The following is a 22,867-nucleotide window of genomic DNA, read 5'->3' as shown; positions in this document are numbered from 1 at the left end:
ATAGGCTTCTGCTTACTAATAATGTAATTCAATGCATTTTTTTTTACAAAAAATGTTGTAAGTATTCATATAATCTAAGAAATATAAACTTTAAGCAATTTACAACTATATCACATATTATTCTATGATTAAAATTGATAAACTTACATGTAGAACAATTATTGATGAAATAACTCTGATAACTAAATAGAGAAATTGACAATTTAAAACATGAAGTGGGGGGAAATTCTATGTTTCTTGATACATGTTTAGAAATATAACTTAAATCTTAAATTCAGTTTTTTTTCATTTTAGCCTTTTGAAAATGTTCTTGAAAAGCATCACTGTCTTACAAATGTTGCGCCATAATAAGGCGCTGTCGGCAGCTGACCTGCCACCCCGCTCACGGGCCGACAGGGGGCAGCCGAGAGAGAACGAGGTGGTTACGGGTTGACCTCCGTGACAGGAGGTTGACACCCCAGACCTTCTGGGGGCTGAGGGGGATGGAGGCCCCCCACCACTTCCTAAGACCCCTTAAGAATTAAGACCCTCTAAGACCTTCCAGAAGGTTCTGGAGGGGGGGTCATGAGGGGAGGGGTGATCCCGACCTGGAGATAAAAGGCCGGCCCTCTGAACGGGCCGGGAAGTGTTCGCCAACTCAAGCTTGAAGACATCTGAAGACCTGAAGACTGGACCAGCACCCGGGGACCCTCAACCGAGGCTCTCGTTAGAGCCAGTTGTAGCGGAGCCGAGGTAGCTCGGACACCCTGGGTTGCTCACCGAGGCTCTTGCTAGAGCCGGGGTTGCAGCGGACCAGGGCGAGTCCCGTACCCCGGGGTGGGTCGGTCCAGTCTTCCCCTAGCCGCCGTTGCAAGGGTCCGGCGTGTAGCGTAGCCCGGCGTGTGTAGGACACGCTGGAAGGGAGGCCGTCTCTCTCTTAGGCAATCGGGTGGAAGGGGCCGTACCCCTTCGTGTTACAGTAGTGGTTAACAGAGTAGTGTTTAACAGAATAGTGTTTAACAGAGTAGTGAGTGTTAAGAGTTGTTACAATAAACGCGTTGCCTCCAGCAGACGTCTCCGTGTGGTTAGTTTTAAGACAAAACACAAATTTATTTTTCTGATTTAATGTCGTTCTTAAATGTTTAGACGTTTCTTTTTACTTAGAATTCTATTGTTTTCTTACCGAATTTTCACCTTAACCACGTGCAATTATGTAAAAGCACATTTACGCTGTATGTATGATATTGTAATTTAAAGGTGAAATTTAAAATGTGCTAGTTGTTTACGTCACTACTATTGCCATTACATTCAGTGATATGCGGGAATTACGATTTACGAGTAACATTAGTACAAAACACATTACTAAGGATTCTGTACGGTCTGGTACGGGAGGAGGTCCATGGGGGGTGACACCACGAGTTACCGCACTGGGTTACACCAAACCTAGTGACGCCAATGTTGTCCCCCTTAGATATTTTTTGTTGTTGTCACCAACACATTTCACAGTGACCCATTCCATGTCGTATGTAATACATTCCTTATTATCTTTGCGTCAAATTACGTTTAAAATGTAATAAAACGGCTGCTCGCAAGGGGGTAGCCAAATATCCTCACGGGGGGAAGCCAAAGAGCCGCATTGATGTGGGTCCTGCGGGGTGCAGCGTCATTTACTCATCACCTGAGTGCAGGGGTGGGAGTGGGGGAGGGCAGAAATGGGAGACGCGGGAATGGAGGGATTTAATGGTGGGGATATGGGAGGAGATAGGTGCAGGTAAGGGGTGGGGTTGATGGTGGTGGGGAGGTGATGGTGGGGGCAAATGGAGGAGGGAGGTGATGGTGTGGGGGAGGAAGGCGATAATGGAGGAGGGACACGAGGGGGGAGGTTGAAGGAGGATGTTGGGTGGGGAGTGAGGTCCAATTAAATCAAGTTTATTTGTTTCACCAGGTGAAAAAGCAAAGAGACCAGCAGAGTCTAATTTGCAAGTGACCTGGATCACCAAAATCACAAAAGCAAAACTATACAATGTACATGCAGCAACGAATAAATATACATCGGGGCAAAAACGAGAACGTCACATGATAAATTGAAAATATTGCACAACCAAATGTATATTCAGTCATACATTCCCTGTCATGTAAATCGGCTCAGGTAGTTTACTTTTAGACTGATCATAGCACAATTATAATTTAGCTTCAGAAACGTGAACTACGTGGTTAAATAGTTGTTAAATAGTGTCGTGTCGTGACCAGAGGACATGCCCGTCGCACCCCAAGGTAGTATCAGAGTCACTTATTGTACTAATATTCAAACTAATGTGCCAAGTGAAAGTAAAGTTTTCATAACGAATTGACAGCTTGGCATCAAATTGTGATTTAGATGGGAGAGTTACCAAGAGCATTTTTGAAAGCGATATAATTCCAGGTATTATGGGCATTAACAGCAAATGAGTAATAACCATGTGAGTTTTTTCGTCCGAGGTACAATGCAATGAACTTAAGTGCTGTGGGACGTCTGATAGTTCTATTGGGTTTGTCCTGAATAACAAACACTAGATAGGTAAGGGTACGATATCAGTGTCCATGCATTAAAGATGAACTCGGCCCAATGAATATTCCTCCGAGTTGAAAGAGGGTGATAACCACAGTGATCAGTGGAGTAGTCTGTTGTTTGTTGAAGTGTAAGGCGGAATGAAAAAGGTAGCACATCCAAAGTGGTTTCCGCGTTTGATTGGCGTATGCCAACAGAGGCTGTGCGAGGCATAACGGCAGCAGCTATGGAATGTTTACGTGTAGAGGATAAGAAACATAATTTGTGTTTATACAAAGTCCCCTACTTTTTTAAAATCAAATATTCGATATGAGGTTTAAAGTTGAAATGAACATGTAGCCAGATGTCAGGATACTTTGTATGAGGAAACCCTTTCAGTTGCTGCGCTGTATCAGGGAGTGGCTATGGGTGAAGTGAATTGGCCCAAACTCATTGCACTTTGGCCGCGCGCGCTTCTCGCTCTGCTCACGCTCGGGTTGGGGTTCAGAGGGATCGCCTTTTGCCGCGCTCTTGGCCTGGATTGGGGATACAATCCTTGAATCTACACTCCGCTTCACCCCTCGTCACTGTTTCGCTGTCGCCGATATCGTCGCCAAACTTGCTCGCTTCTCCAAGGGCAAGAGCAGTGGGATCGGCTCCAAGGGACGCAGGGTCCGAGCCCCAGGGACCCAGGAGGCCAGGGGAGGTACCAACATGTGCACGGTGAGCGCGATGCCCCGACAGCTCAGAGGTGTGGTGTAAGTGGGTGATTTGACTGTGTGAGGTTAGCGGGAGCGGCGGTGTAGCGGTGTTGTGATCCGACTGTCGTGCAACGGTTAGCGTTGGGCTGCCCCACAAACTCGGCGGCCCAACTTCGAGTCCCGCTCACTCCCAACATCGGTGACGGAATATTTGAACCAGTCCTGGGCAGTGCCGGATTAAGCTAGTGCGGGGCCTGTAGCATATGTTCTAAAGGGGCCCTAAATAACAACACATACATATTAAAACACACCTTTTTTACTTGTATAGTGAAGTAATTGTATTTTTTCATTTGCTATACAGCCAGATAATACGACAAATTGCTAACCTTAAACACCCAGTCGTTCATAAAGGTTGAAGGCAGTATAGTACTATAGTAATAGAGCAAGTGTAGAATCACTGAACCGGAATTGCTGGGTTTTTTTTGGGTTAGATCGCGTAAATATATAAATGTGTCGTTAAAACCCGCCACCACCAGACACAGCCAACTAGTAAGGGTTGTCGGTAGGACTCATCAGCCTCTCTCTGCTAGCACCCAGTACCACGCACCCTAGCGACCCACTGTGTGGTACTGCATGGTGTGCTAGCCCCTACCCCCATATTTTTTCATTCTATTGTACTTGGCGCTACGTGCTGTAGTGATCCATTCTATATCACTACACATGTGTAATGACAGGGTGACAACTGCCGGCCTGTAGGGGTAATTACAGTTATAGCTGCATTACATAATGCCTTATTATGAAGGGGCGTATCTGGGGTAAAGGTTAAGGGCGGAGTTAGTCGAGAAGCTCTGGGAACAAACCCGAAGGTTCGGGAAAAGGCCCCCTTTCCAGAACCTTCGGGTTTGTTCCCAGAGGTGGAGCTTGGCCGCGCCAGGCAGATATGAGCAGTACCGAATCTCTGGTTCGGGGCTGTTAGTGTGTCGTCTGGGTCCTGGTTGTGTCGCTGCCGTCGTCATCTCTTCATCTTCAACCACGTGGCTGTTATTCTGCAAGAGCAGCTCCATCGCCGCCGCTATGCTTTTCAACCAGCCAGCGTAGCGCAGGAACGGAGAGGGGCTGCATGTTTGGACAGCCTAGGTGTAGCCACGTTACGAAGTGTACCGCCCTGTGTGCTCTTAATAAATAAGAAGCCTTCTACTAGATGTGTGTCGGAAGTCGCTCACAACATATGTAATGCAAACTCACTACATTTGGTGTCAGAGTGATACATTTTTTTTCTCATCAAAGGAATAGTGAGAAAATAAAAACGATGACGAAGTATCAGAAGAAGTGGAACCCACCTGTGGCGTCTTCCAACGATGATGAGGACGAGATGCTGGACCTCCTTACAACCCCAGGAACCGCACTCCCGGTTACCCAAGTCACGGTGGGAGAACCGGCGGCGCCGGAGACGGCAGCAGCAACCCGAACTTGGATGGCGCGTGGTGTCGGATCAGTTGGAGCTCCTGCGGGCGACACTCGTGCAAATGGTGGAGCTCCTGACGGCGACCACGTTGGTAGGGCTGACTGCACATACCGTACCGGGTGGAGCTGGAGATTGAAGAACGGCCACGAACGTCCGCGAGTGGAGTGGCCGCCATTACGCACGTCTCGAAGACCACGCAGACGAGGCCGCCATTAAGCGCAGTGCGGGAGACGTGCGGCCGGAGGCCGCCATTTCAGAGCACGGGCGTGATTCGCCGGAAGTGACGCCTGTTACTGTCGACACCGCAAGCGGATCGGAACAGACCCACCGACTGCCTGCTGTTACGGAATTTGTAACGGCAGGTGGGGACTGTGGCACTTTCACTTGGCGCTTCAAGGCAGCTTATCGGTCGGTGAACTGGACCGAGGAGGAAGCGCTGAGAGCTCTGCCCACGGTGTTAGACGACGATGCACTCGCTGTTTTCTGAGCCATACCCGCAGGGAAGAAGACAAATGATGCATGCGCCGAGATGGCCGAAGTATACGAACCACCTTCCAACACCCGTAAGAAGTTTTTGCAGCGGAGGCGAGGGGAGGCCGAGACGCCTCTTGCCTACCGCAGCGCGTTTTTGGCGTTGGGAGAAGCGGCGTACCCCGCGGTAGACCCGAAAGTCCTTGATTCTCTGGTGATGGAAAGAATGTTGGGGCTGGCGCGCGAAATGTGGGTCGTCTTGCCGGTCATCGATGTGGATGAACAGACGTCCCGATGGGCCGCCCGATGTTCCTCAGGTCCACGAGAACTTGCGCCGTTGGCCCCAGATGGTGGCCTGGACGGACAACCCCGGCCGAGATGGTGAGCCGCGTGGGTGGGCACCACAATATGTCGTGAATCAGCCGACAGAGGACCTACCAGTGGAGGGTGACATCGCAGCTGTGGTCGCAATGTGGAGTCGCAGACGGGGAGAAGTGCCGCAGCGGTTGTGGGACTGTAGGCCACGCGAGGAGGATCGTCTACGATGGAGGGCCGCACTTACCTGCTTCCGTTGCGGCCAGCTGGGGCACTTCGCGCATGGATGTCTGAGCCCGCGTCAACCTCCGACGACATCTCCGGCGCACCCGGCTCCATCGACGGCTGCATCCCAACCCCATCGACGGCTGCATCTCAACCCCAACAGCTTCCGAAATCCTAATCGACGAGGGCCATGATCTGCCTGAATGCGAGGCATCGCTCATTGAGGCGGAAGCCGCGACACCTGCGAAGCCAGGAGTGGGACCACCTTTCTTGGAAGTTCAGGCGGTGCCCACATCTTCTGTCAGCATTGTGAAGATTTCCCCGATGGACGGACCGGCGGCAGGAACTCGGTCCAAATGTTGCTAAATTCGATTAAACCATTTGTTGTGGGCTTATGTGGGGATTAAGGGGGTTGCATTGCGTGATTTACTGAAGGAATGTTTTCTCTCTCTCTCCCGCTCTGTCCTATCGTTGTTCTCGTGCCTCCCTAAATTGTTGCTTGAATTCCCCCCTTTATTGCAGTCTGCTTGGCCTTACTCAGAAACAATTTTTGTTATATTGTTCATGTTCTGGGGGTGCTTTTAATCTATCTTGTGTTTTCAGTATTATTGGTAGCCGGGACGGCAATTTTTTTACCACGGGGGGGGGGGGGGGGGGTCATGCAATGACAGGGTGACACCTGCCGACCTGTAGGGGTAATTGCGGTTATAGCTGCATTACATAATGCCTTATTATGAAGGGACGTATCTGGGGTAAAGGTTAAGGGCAGAGTCAGTCGAGAAGCTCCGGGAACCAACCCGAAGGTTCTGGAAAGGAGGCATGGCCAGAGGTGGAGCTTGGCTGCGCCAGTGTGGGGTCTGGGTCCTGGTTGCGTCGCTGCCATTGTCATCTCTTCATCTTCGACCACGCGGCTGTTATTCTGCAAGAGCAGCTCTGTCGCCGCCGCTACGCTCGTCAACCAGCCAGCGTAGTGCAAGACGGAGATGGGCTGCGTGTTTGGACAGCTTAGGTGTAGCCGCGTTATGAAGTGTATCACCCTGTGTGCTCTTAATAAATAAGAAGCCTTCTACTAGACGTGTGGTGGAAGTCGCTCACTACATATGTAACGGAAACTATGTTAGAAATGTTCTTAAAGTTGATGATATAGTAGAATGCAATGTAAATGTTATAATAGTTTATTAGATCATTAGAAATACTGTTAATGTTAACAATAACCAAACAACCACAATCATACATAACAAAAGTGCGCCAACAATTGCACATGCAAATAAATCACTCAAATAAAGCAACAATCGCACACAATCACAAAGAAGAGACGCACACAACTGCTCAGGCACAACTACACACACAGACATCTTTTCTTGCACGCAGTTGTGTCATCGAGTAAAGTTGGACTTACGAATGATCGGTATCATTTTAGATTGAAAATTCATTTCTTATATTGAAAATTAATTTCTTTAGAACTGCTTTTTGTGTTAAGTTTGTTGTCCTTCTTCCACACCTCCGATTAGCATGGTTGGCTACGTACGGTGCGAAAGAAGTTCAACATACTGTATGTACACATTCGTAATTCGTACATTATTGTGGAAATGTACGCATTCCCTGTGCATAAATACCGTGGGGAATAAATCGTAAATTATAACGTGGTCCTTCGAAATGTTTTGAATTGCATAATCATTCAGTACTTAACCATCCGTGAGATGTACGCTACTGCAACAAGGGGGACCTAGTGTGCTCACATCTGAAGTGTTGGTGGGGGTGCAGGTGCAGCAACGGCTGCAGCACCTGGTGTTGTCGAATGGCATCCTGTGCCAGGTGAGGGTGCGCATGCGAGCCGCCATGGATGCCGGCCTAGGCCAGCAAACCCATGACACTGCTTCCATCAAGATGCTGCCGTCCTTTGTGCGCTCCACGCCTGATGGCACAGGTGAACACACACTCATCGCTGCGGCCACCACCGAGTTGCTGATAATTTTAAGCAATAATTTGGGCCATGAACTCCGCACATTGTTGTCATAGCCTGGCAACCTCCTCTGGCATTCCCTTAATCTTCCTCCAGTGACCATGTTACTGTTTCAGCTTGAGGTAGTGAATGCGTCCCTGGTATAACGTTCAGTGAGTGGTGACCGGATGCTGCCGTGTGCTGCTATTTGGACGTTCACAGAGCAGGCAGAGAACCTGGGAGGGACCAACTTCCGCGTGCTACGGGTGAAGATTGCTGACGAAAGTGGCCAGCAGCAAGTGTTCATGGAGAACGAGGCCTACGTCATTCCCAAGGAGGTCATGGCTGACACCGCTGAGCAGGTTGGTAACTCAAGTGGGGGTCACGAGTGCTGCTGCCAGAGAGTCCGCTAGTTAATGATCACCAAGGACTCCATTCTCCTGGCTGTAGATGACGTTGCATTGCATGCCATCATGACCATTTACCGACACGTTGCGATTGTGTGTGTGCAGCTGTTTGACCTGATCGCCAAATATCTGTCCGACTTCCTGAATAAACACATCAAGAACCAAAAGCTGCCCATTGCCTTCACGTTCTCCTTTCCTTGCAAGCAGACCAGGCTGGATGAGGTACCGTGGGGTTGACGGAGGCGATATGGGGTTGGAGTTGGTATTAAAGACATGTTCGTCGCTACAGAGGCTCACAATACCCACCACAAATGTACATTCCCTGATACTGCAAGGCAGAAAAATTGTTTAAACCGTGATGTCATGTTCTTGGCAGAGCACACTGCTGACTTGGACGAAAGGGTTGAAGACGAGTGGTGTGGAGGGTCGTGACATTGTTCAGTTGCTGCGGGAGGCCATCAAGCGTCGTGGGGTGGGTGCAGCCTGGCGACAGGAAGCATGAATGCCATGCAGGTGTAACATGTTCTGTTCTGCCATGTAGTGTCATGAATTGATGTACGATGATGTGTGACTATATCCTTACAGGACTTTGACATAGACGTAGTGGCCGTGGTGAATGATACTGTGGGCACCATGATGACATGTGGCCTACGATGACCAATGTTGTGAATTCGGCCTCATTGTCAGCAAGTCTCACACACACTTGTCAACACGACTCTGGCGGAAGTTACCACCACACTCCGCGCACCGTGCTTGTGTAATATCTCAATTACGGCGGGAGACGAGTTGACGGGGCAGCACTTATTTATTAACACTGATGCAACAGTAACAGGTACAGCCGAGATACAGCCTACGTTACGCGTGCCTAACTCGGCTACGCTCTCAGGCCCTCCGGCTACGTGCTTCCCAAGGGGAGCTATCGGACCCGCCCTTGCCAGGGCACGGGTCTCGACCTCTGGGTTACACAGCCCGGCCCTTACAAGGACGTCGGGCCGTGAATCCCAAGGTCTCGCCTCTGAGCCGCACAGAGTCCCGGCCCTTACAAGGGCAGCGGGGCTAGGGGTCTCAGGGCCCTATCTCTTCCTCCGTCTTCTGTCTTCACTGGTTGACGACTCCCCGAGCGCTGCTGCGCATCGCCTTACATAGCCCTCCGCGCCAGGGGGCGGGGGCCTATGCGGACCGCGATGTGGACACCTGCCTGCGGACCGTGATGTAGCCACCCACTACACGCTGTCTCACGATCCTCCCCGCCAGCGCGTACCACCTCTACACTTGCATTGTCCACATCTCTGACCTCAACTGAGGTCCCAAGGTTTAGATCAACGTCCCACAACTCGCTATGGGATTGAGCGGAAGCTCTCAAAGTCCTCTCTTTCAATCCTGAGGCTCAGGTCAGCGGAACCTGGAACTCCACAGTAGATCCTTTGGGCTACAGCTCACCAATGGTCTGTAAGAGAATTAGAACATTGCACGGCCTGCACGGCTATCTCCTACATTAATTGACAACCTAGAATAGCCCAACGTAGTCACCAATCTTAAACCATGGACCACGTAGTAACTCTACTACCCGCTGCGATAATTTACTGGCAGCGTTTTAGATATTCACCAGGCTGCTCCTAAAGCCGTTCACTGGCTCACTCGCCAACCCCAACATCAGCAAATAAATGCTGATCAACTCCCTACTGTATAAAATACAGGTAGTGACGTGCGGGCATGTATGTCTGTGTGCGCTGCGCGACTGCTGTAGGCACGGGCACCAACGTGTGCTACATGGAGGAGCTGAGCAACGTGGAGCTGGTGGAAGGCGACGAGGGCCACATGTGCATCAACACAGAGTGGGGCGCCTTCGAGGACGATGGGGTGCTCGATGACGTGCTCACCGAGTTTGATCGCAAGCTCGATCACGACTCTCTCAACCCCGGCAAGCAGCTGTATGTCACCCTCATGGTACCGGCACTGGCTGGGTTGCATTATGACACTGTCCGGCGTGTCATGAAACGGCAGTGAGAGTGGAGCATGGTGGTGTGCTGTTGCGTGCTGTTGGTTGAGCAGGTACGAGAAGATGATCAGCGGCATGTACTTGGGTGAGATTGTGCGCTTGGTGTTGGTGAAGCTTACGGAGGAGCAGCTGCTTTTTGGAGGAAAGGTGCCATCTGCGCTTGGTACCAAGGGAAAATTCGAGATGCACTTCGTGTCCGCCATGGAAAAGTGAGACTCCTGCATCACACATTGAATATATCAGATATATGATAATTTTATTGATATTTTAAAAAGTATTTTAATATTTTAGTCTGGTATAAGGATGATTTTAACAGGTGATTTTGCTATGCTGTGGCACACCAGGGAAAATGTAGGGCTTGAGAAGGCAGAGAAGATCCTCAAGGACTTGGGGCTGCAAGTTTCAGTGCAGGACTGTGAAGCCGCCTGTCTGATCTGCTGCCTGGTGTCTACTCGTTCCGCCCACCTGTGTGCCGCCGGCTTGGCTGCCGTGGTGACACGAATTCGGCAAAACTAGGCCAAGGATCGGCTGCAGACGACCGTGGGTGTGGACGGCGCAGTCTACAAGCTGCACCCTCAGTGAGGGCACTGTGATACAATGCACGCCCACAACCAACGATGCTGCAGGAGATTTGACATTTGCTTGTTTTCGTTCAACAGAGCTGGATATTCTTAGTCGTTATATTCTTCTTCTTAGGTTTTTTCGGTAAAGTCACGTCGGTAAAATGTTTTAATTAATAAATAAAAATAAAAATAAAATAAAAATCACGACGTTTCGGAGGCAACACAAGCTTCCGTCTTCAGGTGGAACCGTCACAGCACGATAGCTGTATCAAGTGAGAGAAATTCCAAGAAAACAGTCTTTGTATCAGTGGCGGCTCCTGCAAAATCTCTCAGGGGGGGCAAATGTCTGGATGATTGATAAGGATAAGGTCCACCCATGCAATGGATAAATTAACAGCTTAAGTAAGTAAAGGCAACTTCACTTCTTTAATATTAATGAAAAATAAAGTGACTCTTACAATACATCTTGTTTGTTTCTATACTCACTATTAAAACAAACCACTCAAGTTTATTTTATTAAAGATTCCACTAGGTGGCGACAAATTATATTGTTGGATGAAACGTGCTTACGTATGATGACGTAAGCACGTATGATGACGTAAGCACGTTATGGCGAGCCCTCCCGGAAGCCATAGAGAATGCATTGCAGCGCCCCCGTTCGAAAAAACATCTTTGAATGTAAGTCTATGGGACCACTCGGGGCGATTCTCAGCTGGAGGGAAATCGCCCAAAAAGAGGCGGTACTCCACAGAACGTAGCATGACGCTGATTGGACTATATCCAGAGGCACAGTGACGGCTAGCGTGACTCTGTGGTTGAATGACATTGGTGGTGCGTCGCCCAATCGCCCTAATGAAGAAACCGCCCCTGCTTTGTATATATACTGGTTGAGGGTGAGAGGAGCCAAGGTAGGCCCTGAATATTATATTTGTGAGGCTCGGTGCGGCTGAAGCACGCTGTTAGGAATGAGCCTTTGTTGTGTAAACTAGGTCCGGCTGATGTAAAGGTGCGTGTAAAAGGGACTGAGCCTTTTTGTTATGTAGAGGTGATGCGGCTGAAATCGCTGCCAGAAAATGAGTCTTTGTTGTGTAGAATGGTTGACTGAGTCTATTGTTATGTAGATGTGGTGCGGCTGAAATCGCTGCCAGGAAATGAGTCTTTGTTGTGTAGAATGGTTGACTGAGCCTATTGTTATGTAGATGTGGTGCGGCTGAAATCGCTGCCAGGAAATGAGTCTTTGTTGTGTAGAATGGTTGACTGAGCCTATTGTTATGTAGATGTGGTGCGGCTGAAATCGCTGCCAGAAAATGAGTCTTTGTTGTGTAGAATGGTTGACTGAACCTATTGTTATGTAGATGTGGTGCGGCTGAAATCGCTGCCAGGAAATGAGTCTTTGTTGTGTAGAATGGTTGACTGAGCCTATTGTTATGTAGAGGTGGTGCGGCTGAAATCGCTGCCAGGAATGCTCCAAATATGTGTAGTTAAATCTTTTTTTTTTGCATGGTTAATAACATCTTTCCAATGATTACTAAGTTTGTACCCATCATCACGGTTGAAATTATGTATGTGTTTGTATATTTGGATGGCCTCGTGTACTTCATTGCTATCACGTTAAGCCAGCCCATGCTGTCTCTCTCCTGTCATGATTATAAGGGAAAAAAATGCAGGCTAAACATTTTTGGGAAGATTGATGTTAAGTTGTGTTCTTGTCCCCTTCTGCATCACATGGCTGGTTGAGATGACTGGACTTCATGAAGCAAGAACATGAGTGGATCATGTTCAATGAGCTCTTCCTGGGAGCCTTTATGTCTCTGCAACAATGACCAGAGACATGGCATAAACCCACGCACCCCAAAACGCCACACAGCTCAATCGGTCTTCAGCCTGTCCAGCACTTATTTGGGGCCCGGGAACATATTTCTTACTGCTGTCTGGATGTGGCCTAATGTGCACGTATGTCTTCAGGTCCAATCTCTTGAGTCACTAATGCATCATTCTTAAACCAGTCTATAGCAACTATATGACGAACAATATGTTTCACTACACTTGGCAATATCACCCCAACACTCAGCAATACAAAACTCACGACACCTCTGGATTGCAACAGTCTGCTGAGTGCCCTAACAGTCTTGGAACTGAAGCCTTCATTGAACTCCCCGTGCTGCATGTGCCGGCTGTAGGTACAGTCACAGGCTCCAGGATGCCTTGCGGCGCCTCGCTCCTGAATGTGAGGTTCGCTTCATCTTGTCCGAAGATGGCAGTGGGAAGGGTGCCGCTATGGTGACAGCCGTGGCATACCGGCTCGCTCACCAGCGCCGTCAGATTGATGAGAAGCTCGCACTACTCAAGCTGGACCACAAGGTGCTGAAGGATGTGAAGCGACATCTGCGCGAGATTGAGCGTGGACTCAAATGTGAGAGCCACAAAGAAGCCTCTGTAAAGATGCTTCCCTCCTATGTGCGCACCATCCCCAATGGCAATGGTGAGTGGTGTACGGAGATGGTGGTGGCACGTGCTTTTATGGTTTTTATTTAGTGAACTTTCAAACACATTCTCCATCATCTTATACTTGGCACATAATGGCCCACGTTTCATAGCTGTTCAGCACTGCAGGATAGAGGCATTTTTTATTTTGCTGACACCTCAGCATAAAGCTTGTCTACAGTAATGAGCCTGTGCCAATAACCCTGCATGCCATCCTATCACACTGGCAGAGAAGGGAGAGCTCCTGACGCTGGAGCTCGAGGGTGAGAACTTCATCGTGATGCTGGTGAAGCTACTAGGGAGTGGCCGGCGCGAGGCTTTCATATTCAAAAAGTTTTTCCGTGTTTTCCCGCATATAGCCCGCATACGCATATAGCCCGCAGACGCATATAACCCGCAAACGCATATAACCCGAAAAAATAGCGTTTTGTGTGAAACAAATTTCAGATAGCCCACACCTCCATATACCCCGCATGCATTAATATATTTTACGTCGTTACCGCAGCTTAATTCCATTATATTAATACGAAGTTTATATTTGTAATACATTCCACTATCAATTGTTAACATTAAAATCATAACCTGCACAAAGAAATGAAACTATCCGGAAACGAGTGAACTTAAAACGGTAAATAAGTAACAAAATTAAATATTCAATAAATAAGTAACATAACTGGTACAATAAGTGTACAGTTTAAGCACTGGTAGATTGCGCACTGCGCAGACAATAGCGGCACTACGGTGACGCCGTTGCCTCGCCCCCAACCCCCACCTCTCTCTCCCCCCAGCTGCCCCACCCCCCAACCCCCACCTCTCTCTCCCCCCAGCTGCCCCACCCCCCAACCCCCACCTCTCTCTCCCCCCAGCTGCCCCACCCCCCAACCCCCACCTCTCTCTCCCCCCAGCTGCCCCACCCCCCAACCCCCACCTCTCTCTCCCCCCAGCTGCCCCACCCCCCAAACCCCACCTCTCTCTCCCCCCAGCTGCCCCACTCCCCAACCCCCACCTCTCTCTCCCCCCAGCTGCCCCACCCCCCAAACCCCACCTCTCTCTCCCCCCAGCTGCCCCACTCCCCAAACCCCACCTCTCTCTCCCCCCAGCTGCCCCACTCCCCAACCCCCACCTCTCTCTCCCCCCGATTCTCCCGTCGCCGGTAAACAGTGCGCGCACTTCAAACAGTGTCGTTTAATTGTACAAACAATTCATTTAAAACGTGATAACATGTGCAATTTTAGTGTGAGTGGTTTATTCAGCAGTGCTTTAGTGAAAGGTAAGTGTTGCATAGTGGATAGTCCTACCATGAAAAAATGTAACTAGTTATGACATGTCACACGTGTAAAATATTTTTGGGATAGCCCGCACCTCCATATACCCCGCAGGGTCTTGTTTTGTTTGTAGAAAGTGGTCTACCCCGCGGGTTATATGCGGGAAAATACGGTACTCTGTGCCCGAGAACATGCAGCGGGGCACTGCTGAGAGGGTCTGGCCGCATTCGCCTGGCTTACATTAACATAAAATCCCGGATTCCGAATTCAAATGTACTTGTTGGAAATGCTGATGAACACAACATAATATCTTGATATAATTATGTGCTGGTGATGTTACTCTGTCTTATATGAATGCACTGGGTCAGTAGCCTGTGACCTTATGTTCATGAAGAAACTCTTGACAACAGAAATTATATTTACTGTTGGGAGACACACCTCCATGTTTTGGGAAGCAGGGCTTCAGAGTTGACTGAAAAGCCAGCTGTCTGCAGCTCACCTGATAGCTCTTCTAGAAATGCTTTTTAGACCAAATGTTGTTATCATCAGTCCTGATCAATCCACTGTTGGATGAATGCCTTGGCAAGCCGTCGCCACCTTTGACGATCTTGCGATGCAACAATCCATCCAGCACCTGCACGAGATGATTAGGCAATGTAATTACTTGTATATAATTATAAATGTGCGTACAATATTGTGACATGCCGCACCATAATTTCCCCATATCATGGTAAACACCCATGACGTGTTCTAACCGGTGCGAGTCTATATTGCCTGTGGCTCTGACGCTGACATGTACGCTTCACTCTCCAGCTGTTCGACCACTTGGCAGAGTGTGCGGGAGAGCTGCTGCGGGAGAGTGGCCGGAGTGGCCGATCCATCCACGTGGGGCTCATTCTCCTGCTGGCAAGGCTCACTTGGGGAGGTAACATTGACCTGCAGTAGCGCGTTGGCTGCGTCTTGTCGAGGTTCATAGTATTAACCCAGTAGGCTACCCTGGTAATTATTGCCAGTTAGCCCTCGGCAAGGTAAGGTAAAAGTTAAACTGTAAAATAAATAAGACAAACTTTACCTTACCTTTTACCTTACCACAATACAATCGCTCTACCCTACCTTTTACCCTTTAGCAGGTAAGGTAAAAGGTAAAAAACAACGAGCCTACCTTTACCTTACCTTTTACCCTTATCCCATACAAATTACCCGATTACAGGGTAATTACTGGGGTACAACACATGGAAAAGATTTATAACGATAAATGCTAGGTAGAGCGCTTTATTCATATAGAATACTCTCGAATCGGGCGTTTAGGCTGTCGACGACACCGTCCTCCATAACCTCCTCGTCCCAGTCGTCTTGGTCGATGGCGATCTCATCAACAACCTGATCAAGTTCGTCATTGCCATCGGCCTCGGACGAACGACAGGCAATAAGATCCTGCGCCGCCCCGGCCCAGTTAGACGGAACCTTCAGGCAGCCGGCTGTGATCCATGAGCGCAAGCACATGGACTTGATGAAGAGCGTCGTTGGCAGTGACTGGCTCCGTTATTCGCGCGTTCACAGGGAGCTGACGTCACCGGCACTCCCAAGTAGTCGCAGGCCATCTTGTAGTGGGCAGGGAGCAGCTCTTTGCGGAGAGACCACCACTGCATTACGTCAATGAAGGCGCTGGCGGTCGTGACGCCCATGCTCAGAAAACGATCGACTTCATCGCCGTCGTCAATGGAGTTGCCGACGTTGCTAAACAGCGACTGCCGTCAGCGAGATCATGAGCACGTCCGAGTAGCGATGCTGCAGGACAGAGCGGATTGTGGCCTTCAGTATAGCCAGCTCGTCTTAGTCTGTCGTTTTCGGCAGCTGTGGATTCAAGTAGGATGCCACAATGGCGGGTTCCTGAACCAGTAGGTGGCGGTACCGCACCAGCTCGGCCTTCATCCCCGTCGCGGTCAAGGACTCATCGATCGCTCTAAGGGCGGCTTCACCGTGATCGCAATGTCACCGGCACGAGATCCAATGTCGACTTATGTTCCGCCGACAACGAGGTCATGACCTGGCGCGGCATTCGCAGGAATGCTGTCACGCCCTCGATGTTTGCCCACTGCATCCTGGAAGCGCGCCATGATAATGTCCAATGGGACATGCTTCTTGATGGCGTCGTCGCCCATGTCAAACGTCGAATGCCACCTGGTTAGCGAGTCCTGGTGCGTTGGCTCCTTGCTGACGAGCTTGGTGATCTCAGCCTCGCGGTGGTACGACTGCCGGACGACCTTGCTGCACCTGATATTGACGAGCACCTTGCTCAGTTCGGCATTTGTTGACTTGATCAGTTTTAGAACTTGGACGACACCGATCTGGACGGAATGATCCGCACATCGAATATGGTGGCAAGCCCGCAACTGCTCATATCCGGCGTCCACGTTGACCAGGGCGAACAACGTCTTGACAGCACTGTTCGCATCGGAGCCATTGTCGCTGGTGACAGTGAGCAGCTTGGTCGAGATATTGTGCCCGAGGCTTTGGAGGTGCTCAAACAGAGCGGCCCCAATGCGCTTGCCAACACCCCTTCCGGACTGCACATCGAGGATTGTCAGCAGCATGGATTTTGACGCACCAGATTTGGTGTCGATCCAGTGCACCGTGACCATCCAAAATCCCTTCAGGTTGCGCTTTGACCACCCGTCGATGGTGAGCGAGATGGCGACGTCCAGGTTGGAGAAGAACGCCCCGACGATGGGCAGCATGATGGCGTGATGCTCGACAATCCTGCGAATGATGGTGCGGTCGACGGGCCCTCGTATCCCTGCATCAATGTGTGGACCAAGGTCTTGAACTTGTCGCTGCCGGCGGCTCGCAAAGAGATTGCACCTTGGATAACAAAATCCACCACCGCGTTCTCAAACTTTACCAGGAGGCGATCCGGGATTGCTGGCCAGCTCAGCGTTTGCTGTATTAGGCAGCTTGCCGACGCCGACGTCCCGACCTCGCTGCCTGGGGCGAGCACGTTGTGTTTCTTGAGGTGGGCTTTCCACCCCGACGCGTTCGTGTGGGTGGAAAACTACTTGCGGCAGTGCACGCACTGCCGCTTCCCTTGCTGTGCATGGGGATCACCCTCCATCCAATCGTGTGTGTGTGCTCCCACGGGAACGCATGCCGCTGCCTCTTTCGATTGCTGGTCGCAGCAACCCCAAAAATGCCGTTGCTGGCATCCTCGACCTCGTCCTCTAGTACCTCTACCTCAAGAACGTGGACCGTCTCCATCTGGTCCGACATCAATTTAAAATGGAGGCCACGGACTGTGTCACGGAACTTTTAGCGGTAAACAAGGTACTGTATTTACCGGGTAATTATTCGCGCTACCTTTACCCTACCGGGTAATTCTTCTGAGCTACCTTTACCCTACCCTTTACCTTACCCCTTGGCATGTCGAAACCTTTACCCTTTACCTTTACCCCTTTACCCGGTAAAAAGGTAATTTACCTTACCTTGCCGAGGCCTACTGCTAGTATATTACACGTAGAATAACGCCATGTGCGTTACAGCAAACGTTAAAGATGAACATTGCTCTATTGGGATCACACATCACATTCATTACCCTCTACTGTCAGACAAATACCTGATTGTAGGCCCGGTGCTATATCACCATGTGCCACTGGGACAGATGCCACTGGGGGTGCCCTTTCAAACGTTTGAGATGAGATGTAGGTCGTTTATCACGTATCACCGGAATACACCATCAAGCCATATCATGCTATTTGACACACTACCACACCACACAATAATGCACGACCCCACCACACGGTACCATGCTGGGCCATGATGCTGTTGATTCTGTGCGGACAGGGTAAGCTGATGAAATGGACCAAGATGTTTGGCGCATCGGGGTGTGAGGGAATGGATGTGGTGACATTGCTTAAGGAGGCCATTGCTCGGCGCAATGTGAGCACCCTGCACACACCCTGCACATATCCGGCACACACTACACTTGCCCTGCATATGCTCCACATACATCGTGCACACATCCTCCATGCAACCTGCACACAATGTTCACTCACCTTGCACACGCCCTACACATGCTCTGCGTGCACTGTAGACACGCTGTGCCTGCCCCGAATGTAATGGGGTTGCTGTGGGTTGTTTTAGGAGTTTGAGGAGAAGTCGGTGACGCTCACAAACGACACGGTGGCGACCATGATGTCAGTGGCCTACACAAGCCTGCACTGCCAGGCAGCCCTCATAGTCGGTGCGTGGAGCCCCACGTGTGTGACTTGCACTTGCACCCACTCTCCAGCCATCTGCAGGTACAGCCCTCGGAGTTTGTCCCACAACACCAGACGCTCAGCTGTTCTATTGCATCTTCTTCCCCATATTTTGGGTACGAATGGCATGAGTTTCTGGCTCAGGCCACCAATACGTGCACTCAAGGCCGTAGCCATGGAGTCAACATTGGGGGGAACCAAATCTTCCAGGGTGTCTGGGGGTCCCAACCCAGAAAAATATCTAAATTTGAAAACTAATTTCCTGCATGAAATATATTTTTAAAAAATCACTAACACATGGGATGGACTTTTTATTTATTTTTGACAATAATGTCTAATAGTGTATTGTATTACATTGCTCTGTTTTTACTTTTTAACATTTCTTGATTCATTGATGTAATGGCAGAGATTAGGGATTAATAAAGTACAACTATAACCACAATCAAATCTATGCGTTGATTTATATGAAGACAAGTCCAGATATTGTGGCCAAGGTTTAGAAAATTGTTGTTTTTATTTACATAGCATAGCAATTCATACTCTTAGTTTTTTTCTTTTTTTGGGTAAAGTCACGGAGGTAAAAATAAATAATAAAAGTAAAAATAATAGAAATAATAATAGAAATAAAATTATAAATCACGACGTTTCGGAGGCAACACAAGTCTCCGTCATCAGGTGCGACCATCACAGCTAGATTTACTGTATCAAGTGTGGCAAAATTCCAACAGACAAGCTCTTAAATACAAGTTAAGGGGGGAGGGGCTTATCTGAATGTGGTAGCCAATGAATGGGACGTGTTGGGGGGGTGGGCGGAACTAAACGAGAACAATAGGCACAACATGTTTTTTACACGGTGTTGGTTGACAATCAAAATACAAAAAGGAGAGTACTGTTAAACGCTGGGGATGTCAACACTTGGTAAAGTAGAATAGTACCTGTCAAATAAGATGGTCCAAATATGTTTAGTTAAATCTTTTTTACATGGCTAATAACATCTTTCCAATGATTACTCAGTTTGTACCCATCATCACGGTTGAAGTTATGTCTGTGTTTGTATATCTGGATGGCTTCGTGTACAAACCTTTGATGGTAGCCAGAAGGTTTGCAGAGCACCTTGGTCTCGGAAAAGACAATATCATGAGAGCCCACAGCGTTGTAGCAATGATCGGCAACGGCGGAAGACTCAATTTTGCCGTGTTTCAGATCTGACTTGTGCTCGCGGACATGATCAGAGACATGACGTTTCGTTTCCCCAATGTAACAATCACCACAGCTGCAACTCAGTTTATAGACTCCAGGGTATTGCAAGTCAGGAATTACATCCTTCACAGATGGAATTAAATCACGGATTTTATGTACTGTACTGAATCGGACTTGGATCTTATGTTTGTTTAGGATTTTGGAGATTTTTTTTGGTCACGCCTGCTATGTATGGCAACGTGATAGTTTTGATTGGAGTTTCAAGTGGCTGTTTCTGTATGGTGGGAGAAACAGCTTGGCGGATGGTGCAGTCAGAGTATCCGTTCATCCTTAGGGCCCGATGTACATGTCTTAATTCACTGGCCAGGTGGTGTTGGTCAGAAATGCCATGAGCTCTGTGGTATAGTGTTTTGATGAGAGAATTATTTTGAGACGGGTGGTGGTGGGACTCAGGTTTCAAGTAGGAATCTGTGTGGGTGGCTTTCCTGTAGACAGAATGTCCCAAGGATCCATCAGGTCTCCTCTCAAACAGGATATCTAAGAATGGTAGTTTGCTATCTTTCTCCACTTCCATGGTGAATCTTCCATGGTGAAAAAAAAACAAACCTAAGAGTATGAATCCTTGCAGTCACGAAAGCTTCAAATCTAGCATAGCAATTATTTATTTTTCTTCTTGGTTCTTTCGGTAAAGTCACGTAGAATGAAATAATAAAATAATTCTACGTGACTTTACCGAAAGAACCAAGAAGATGAATTCCTGCAGTCACGAAAGCTTTAAATGGAAATTCAATTATTTATTTTTATAGCAATATATTGGAGGGGACATTTTGAGCATATTTGAATATTTGGGGGGATGTGTCCCCCCAATATATATTATAATTACGGCCTTGCGTGCACTTAGACCATACCACAGGTACGGGTTGCAATGTGTGCTACATGGAGCAGCTGGTTAAAGTGGAGCTGGTGAAGGGGGAGGGAGGCATAGGCATCCCCGGGGAGGGGGAGGAAGGCCCCCGCATGTGTGTGATTGTGGAGCTGGGAGCTTTTGGGGACAACGGTTCCCTCGAGCACCTGATGACAGCCTTTGACAGAAACACGGATAAGTCTTCCCTCAAACCTGGCAAGCAGAGGTACCAAGTTTGCACAATATATCTATGTTTTATTTTACCAGGTAAGCCCTGCTGAGCTATATAGCTCTATTTCAGAAGCAACCTGGCTACAAATGATAGCTCAACGAAGTGGCTTATCATGTGGATATTTATAGTAGCCATATGCTCTAAACGCACGTTTCTAAATGTTGAGGGAAACCCGGAGAAAAGCCCGGATAAAATCCACGCGACCACGGGGAGAACATGCAGACTCCAAATGTACAGGCGTCAGGGTCTGGATCGAACCCACGGCCAGGCGAGGCAGTTAACATCTCGCCACTGTGGCACCCTATCACCTTATCCTCATCACTGTCCTCTATAATTTTAGAATGAAATGAAAAGAAGGATTGGGAGTAATCATGTTTCCTTGTCTACCTGAGGTTTGAGCAGATAATAAGCGGGATGTACCTGGGTGAGATTGTGCGGAACATCCTCATCGACCTGACCGAGCTGGGCCTCCTGTTCCGTGGGGTCGTGTCCGAGAGGCTGCGCACACCCGGCATCTTTGAGACGCGCTTCCTGTCCTACATTGAGAGGTAACATCCTCCTCCTCTCGTGGACAGTCTTTAGGAATGACTAATTCACAGGTGACTGGCTTCAAGTTGATTTTAAATGCAATGGCTGTGTGTTGACATACAAAGACCTTTTTGTGTCACATCAACGACCATTCGGTAGACAGAGAAACAGTGCTATTGGTGTGGTGTGTGGTATGGTTGACGTAATGGATTGGTGTGGTTGACATAGTTGATGCACTGGGTGATGTGGCTAATGCAGTGGATGGTATGGTTAATGTTCCAAATTGTGCGGATTGACATGGTGAATGAGTTATATGGTGTGGTTTCTAGAATTAGGCGTGGCTGATGAGGCAGTGTAGGTTGGCATAGTTGGCATGGTGGATAACGTGGTTTTTTCTAACCGCAACCCAGTGACTGGCTAGATTTGCTGAAGGTGCGCTCCATCCTACGGCATTTGGAGTTAGTCCCGACCTGCGACGACAACCTGTTGGTGAAAGAGGTTTGCCAAGTGGTATCATGCCCAGCTCTGTGGTACCGCCATGGCTGCTGTGGTGGACAAAATGAGATAGGGCCACGGCGTGCAGCGGCTGAAGCTGACAGTGGGTGTGGATGGCTCCGTATACAAGCTGCACCCCAGGTAAGGCCCCACGAATGGGGCAAGATCTTGCACCAAGGTTGCCACCTTTCCAGGTATGACCTGGTTTGACCCGGACAGTTCTGGAATTGGCATCTTTGTTCTGGTGGCAAGAATTTAGTTGTATCAATATTTGGCAGTAATGTACTTAATTTCATTACAGAATGCTGCAGTTGTGCTTGGCCTAGATTGGTTGAGTATGCCACGGTTTGGACTTGAAAAGGTGGCAACTTTACTTGTACTATATAGAGAATGTCACTCAGGAAGGCTGCAGTGACTTTAAACATTCACTGTGTTCATCAGAGAAAGTCAGATACTTTAGAGGGGGTGCCTGTGATGGTTGTAAAACTAGCATGTGTATCTGCGGGCGCAGTTTTTCACGCGTGATGCAGAAGACGGTGCAAGAGCTGGCGCCCCACTGCGTGCTCACATTTTGCATCTCGGAAGACGGTTGTGGAGAAGGGGCAGCACTCATCGCAGCGTCCAGGCTGAGCCAGGGCAGCCAGGCATGAGAGTAGGCTTGGGCCACCTGCAGTTGGAGCTGGGCCCTGGGCGGAGCGACTGCAGTGACCTTTAACCTTAATGCCAACTTTTTAAGTCTCACACCTCGCCAAGATCACAGTTAGATAAGTGGTTCTAGATTTGAAGCTTTCGTGACTGCAATGATTCATATTCTCAGGTTTTTTCGGTAAAGTCACGGTAGGTAAAAACATTAAAATTAATGAAAGTAAAATAAAACAAAACAAAATAAAATTCACGACGTTTCGGAGGCAA

At 48.9% G+C, this 22,867-nt stretch overlaps 1 pseudogene; it reads left to right on the top strand.

Annotated features, from left to right (window-relative positions):
• Nucleotides 1-5,873: 5,873 nt before the first annotated feature.
• On the top strand, nucleotides 5,874-22,605 carry LOC144935260 (hexokinase-2-like; annotated as a pseudogene).
• The last annotated feature ends 262 nt before the right edge of the window (nucleotides 22,606-22,867 follow it).

Source organism: Lampetra fluviatilis, chromosome 12, assembly GCF_964198595.1.
Source record: "Lampetra fluviatilis chromosome 12, kcLamFluv1.1, whole genome shotgun sequence".
In the NCBI taxonomy this organism is placed as follows: Eukaryota; Metazoa; Chordata; class Hyperoartia; order Petromyzontiformes; family Petromyzontidae; genus Lampetra; species Lampetra fluviatilis.
The sequence above is the reverse complement of the archived record's forward strand: the minus strand, read 5'-3'. Positions and strand labels throughout refer to the sequence as shown.